This window comes from Sapajus apella, unplaced genomic scaffold (assembly GCF_009761245.1).
Source record: "Sapajus apella isolate SASKATOON/1434 unplaced genomic scaffold, GSC_monkey_1.0 scaffold5, whole genome shotgun sequence".
Taxonomy (NCBI): domain Eukaryota; kingdom Metazoa; phylum Chordata; class Mammalia; order Primates; family Cebidae; genus Sapajus; species Sapajus apella.
Window position 1 is genome coordinate 34,300,002 of NW_022436945.1, and position 5,802 is coordinate 34,305,803.

Genomic DNA, 5,802 nt, shown 5'->3' on the forward strand with positions numbered 1-5,802 from the left:
TTATTTTCTTTCTGGGAAGACCATTTAGCATGGCTTCTGCAGCTCATTCCTGTCTTATACAAGTAGCCATTGCTTCAGTCCTGGGTCAACAGCTTGTGATATGATGAAGGTGGTATCTGACCTTTCAAATTTCACTCTAAAACATATACAGACAATTTGTTGTTTTCACTTATAACCCATGTGTCGTTATCAGCAATGACAAAAGATGGTCATTTGTTCAGAAAAACAGTGCAGCTACAAATGTATTACTGCATAGGATGTATGAGATGCTTTAAAAAAGTCAGACTTACCAAAATTTCCTTGTAGGTATTAAACTCTACCAACCTGCAATCCATGAAAAACAAATAATTCTTATTGACCTTTCCAAACTGATACTATTAAAAGCTACAATTTATTATTAGCTGCATATTTTGTTAGGTTCTCTGAATCTTGTTGCCTTTTCTGTACTCCATACTGCTGTATATGAAATATCAAGACAATTTTAAGAAAGCAAGAATAGGGTTGAAAAAAAAATCAACTTTTTCCTAAAATTTTAATGTCAATTCATATGTTTAAACTAAAAACCAAAGAATTCGGATTCAGGATATAAAATATTATGACATGAGATCCACTATAAAACATTCAATCTTGTTCTAACAATAAAGATGCAGTTGTACTTTTACTTGTGTGATCTCAAAAGTAAAACATTAAGGACAATGCTACACTGGTTAGTTTATGTTTAATCCTTTACATTCCTGGTCTTAAAGAATTTCATTTTGCTAGAATTGTCTCTAAAATGTGAACCTCCTTCTTATTCTAAACTGTATCTTACACTTACCTGTATGATACATGTGTATGCTATGGTTATCAAAGCACTGATGACCAGGAGCAGATCTAGATAGGATAGGATGCATTACTGATGAGACATCTATAACCATGTTGGCTCTGAAGCTTTTCTAGTGCTAGCACACTTGTTTTTTGTCTCTTTTCTAATGAAGACTGAGTTAAAGATTCACAGTTTCATGATTTCCCAGGCAGAGATTAAATATTGAATTTCTTTAAAAAATAATAATTTGTGAATAAAAAGCTGAAGAAGGAAATGACTATTGAATAGAAAATTACCTTATTATTACCTCTTCTAATCAGTGTCCCTCAACTCATCTGTGTAGGTTTTAGTATTGACTGTTGTTTTTGTGTGACTAACACTGTGAATAAGAATGCACCTATTTGTTTGGTTCCTCTATTTATTTTGGCTGAATATTTCTTATCATTTGAAGTATTTGCCTCAGTGAATTTCTGAAATTCCTAGTGAAAATGTACATATTCTTTATCTTTATTAGTTCGCTTTTCCTTTCCTGATACCATGAGACAATTTTTGCTAAGTTTTACTATGGAAAGCAACAGAGACACAAATACATTTATAATTGTATTTTTATTTTAAGAATAGTGTTGAAACTTCTTGAATGGATCTTTTATGTGATAATATTTAGTTTTCAGGGACTCAATACGACGGTTCATAGGCTGAACATACAAAGTAATACTGAAAGCTCAGACAGATAATAAAAAGCATTTTTTCAAGCTTATGCAGGTTTTATTAAGCATTTCTCAGAATTCTACATACAACAGTAAACTATTGAATTCCTGTATATGTCAGGCATTGTGCTAGATATGCAGGAAAAAAAATTCAGCAAAAACACCAAATGATATTGTTATCTCAGTACAGCATCTCTTTATGCAGAAAGAATAAAACCAATTAAAATGTGTTTTTATTTATCCCAAAGTATTCAGTTAATTCTATGCCAGCAACAAATAAAAGTACTTAATGTGGATAGCTGTTGATGCCCAACATTTTATTTTGTTTAAATAAAAAGTCAGCTTGGCTTATCTCTGTTGACATCAAGTGAGATTTGACTTACTGATAATGTCAACAAGATATACCAGTTTGACAAGCATTTTAAACCTGTTTGGATTTAAGTCATGTTCCAAAAGGGCATACTCTAAAGAGCTACTATATATAGTTTTGGGACCTCTGGCGGATACCAAAATCTGTGGATGCTTATGCCCGTGATGTAAAATGGTATAATATTTGCATATTACCTACACACATCCTCCCATATACTTTAGATAATCTCTAAATTACTGATAATACCTAATTAATATACAATGCAAATGCTATATAAATAGTTGTTATACTGTATTGTTTTTACTTGTTTTATTTTTATGTTTGTTTTTTTTTTAGAAAATTTTTGATCTCCGTTTGATTAAGCCTGTGAATGCAGAACCCATGAATACGTAGAGCCAACTGTATATATTATAGTTTTAAGACTTAATATTTTTGGCCTTACTCTGTCTCAGTTTGCAACACCAACATCTCCTTCTGTAAAGGCAAGTGCCTCAGTCAATCATTTTCATTTATTACTATGAGTCTTACTGGATAATATACAGGAAAATAATCATGTCTCTTTACCAATATCCATTCAACAGACAAAACCTGTATTATCTAATTTATTCAGTTCTGTAGCATAGTGCTATACTATAGTCATAAGTTCACTCACAAATAGTAAAACAGTTATTATATCTGAGTTTGTATCAACATGGGAAAATGTATATCATATATAATCAACAATAACTTATGCTAAAATAATTCACAAATATTATATTTTTTATTTAAAAGTCACCTTATCAATTACATTAGCAACAAATACAAATAAATAAAATACTTAGAAATTAGCTTAGCCCAGAAGATGAAAGACCTGTTCCCTGAAAATTAGAAAACGTTAATGAAGCCAATTTTAAAAGACACAGTAAAATGATCCCATGTCTATGGATCAAAAGAATTAATATTGTCAAAATATCTTTACTGCCTGAAACAATCTATAGATTCAATGCAATCTCTATCAAAATCCCCATAGCCTATTTTACAGAAATAGAAAAAAAAAAGTTCTAAAATTTATATGAAGCTACAAATAGCCAAATAAATCAGGAACAAGAACAAAGCTCAAGGCAGCACTTACTGACTTCAAAATATATTACTAAGCTATAGTAATTCAAAGACCATGGTTCTGCAATAAAAATAGACATATAGACTAATGGAACAGAATGAAGAGCCATACATTTATGATAAATCAAACTTTAACACAGGTGCCAAGAAGACATAATAAAGCAATAATTGTCTCTTCAACAAATGATGTAGGGAAAACTGAATATGAGCATACAAAAGTAAAACAACTCCTATCTTACACCAGACACAAAATCAAATCAAAATGCATTAAAAAATAAATCTAACACTTGAAACTATAAAACTCCTAGAACAAAATAGAAGAAAACCTTTTTAACATTGATCTTGGCAATAAGTTTTTGGGTATGACACCAAAAACACAGGTAACCAAAGCAACAATGAACAGGTGGGGTACATCAAACTAAGAAACTTCTGCATAGCAAAGAAAACAACCCAAAGTATTTATAAACCATATATCTGATAAGTGGTTAATATTCAAATATGTCCAACTCAGTACCAAAAATACAAATAACATAATTGTAAAATGGAGAAGGACTTAAATAGATACGTCTTGGCCAGCAGCGATATCAAAAGGTGTTCAATACCTCCAGCCATCAGGGAATTGCAAATTAAAACCACAGTGAGATATCACTTCACCTCTGTTAGTGTGGCTATTACTAAAATGATAAATGATAAGTATTGGTAAGATTATGGGGAAAAGGGAATGCTTGTACACTTGTACACTTTTGATGGGCATATGAATCAGTATAGCCACTATGGAAAACAGTATGGAAGTTCTTAAAAAAATTGAAAATAGAACCACCATATGACTCAGAAATCCCACTGTGAATCAGCTTCACTGTGCACTGGTTGCCAATTTGCCTGAGTCCAGTGATACAGACCACTCTTCCACATAACAAGTCACATGAAGCAGATTAATTATGCATAGGCATCAAGATTCAGCAGAAGCCTAGAGTTCATAAGTGGGTCCCCTGAGGCTGAGGAAAGTGGCCTGAGAAGATGGAATATTGTCCGTTCATTCTCACTTGCACTGTAGCTAAGAAACCCTGAAAAGCAGCTTGCTCTGTATTTTATGCCCTTCGGGTAACATGACAAGCTCAGCTAATGTTTTGAAGGATGATCTGTTTCTTAGAGGGTACTTAGCAAAGCCCATGCTCTTCTGGTTAGCCTCTCCTTATCTCAGGATGCTGCATTCCAAATATATTCTAGAGTTCTTTTTTTAATTTTTTGAGATGGAGGTCTCAGTCTGTTGTCCAGGCTGGTCTCAAGTCCATGGCTAAAACAATCCTCCCATGTCAGCTTCCCAGAGTGCTGTGATTACAGGCTTAAGCCACTGTGCCTGGCCAAGAGTTATTCTTGAGAACTACAAAGAATAATGTGGGGAGAATTGGATCAGTTTAAGGGTACTCAGAGATTTGTCCTGTACCAATTTCTGGGTGTGTATCCAAAGGAATTGAAAACAAGATTGTGAAAATTCACACTCATTCCCATGTTTATGTTAGCATTATTCACAGTAGCCAAGACATGCAAACAATCTAAATGTGTTTTGAAAGGTGGATAAATTTTTAAAAAATAGATAGATTGATGTATCTTTATTCATTTGTGTTGCTATAAAAGAATACCGAAGGCTGGCAATTTCTAAAACAAACAAAAAGATTTATTTAGCTCCTGGGTCTATAAGCTGTACAAAAAGCATGGTCTTGTGCCCCTGCACAAATTACTTAAACACATATATTTTTTTGAGACAGGGTCTCACTATGTTGCTCAGGCTGGTCTCAAACTCCTGGGATCAAATGATTCTCCTACCTCAGCTTCCAAGTAGTTAAGGTCACATGCCTGCCATTGTCCAGCTCATAAACATTTTATGCTTTCTTCCATCTTTGAAAATTGCTTGACAAAAGTGTTGAAAAATATTGTTGCTAAAATGTGTAAATATCCAGCTATTTGGAAAATATAGGTATTCTTTCATTCATTCATTCAACGAGCATTTTGTTAATAAATTACTGTGTAGCAGAGATAGCATTAGGTCCCAGGAATTGAGAGAACAAGGAAGTAGAGGGAGTATTTTTTGGAGTTAATTGTCTCTGAAGTTCACATTCTTTGAATCATTCACATAGTTTTAAAGAGATTTGGGACATTACAATGTATATACAAACGATTGCTTTTTCTGTCAATGGCTGATAATTGAATTAAGTGTGTAAACATCACAATTAGCTCTTCTGTAAGGGAAAATGTATAAATTAAAATTTAAACGTATTTTGTACCAACATCACTCACTGGTGTCATGATCTAATACAGGTATTGATCGACTTACGACCTATGCAACTTATGATCATTTGACTTTATGACCACAATCACTAGCCACGACTGCTCCACATCTGACAGCGCAAACGTTGCCCAGCTGGGCATACGACAGCGCGGACCAGCTTCTGGCAGCACTACCATCTCCCGTGCACCATTTCAACTGTTATCCCAGACTCGGTACAGCAATTTGTGTTTTGTGTCTTGGATATTTTTCATCAAATCCCTCCCAATAAACTTCTTATACATTTCTAAGCAATGGACCCAAACATCTAATGATTTGCAAGGATTGAACGGACGGCGCACAATGTGTTTCGTCCGTATTGTGAAATTTATGGAGAAAAAAAGAAACATACAATTCAGACAAAGCTCACCATGTTTATGAAAAAACCAATTCCGGTAACCCCAACTGCTGCCTCAGATGACGACATCAACGATCCGCAGCCAAGCACCAGCGGCCAATAAAATGTTTTGTACATGTTTATATATTTTGATATGTTTTG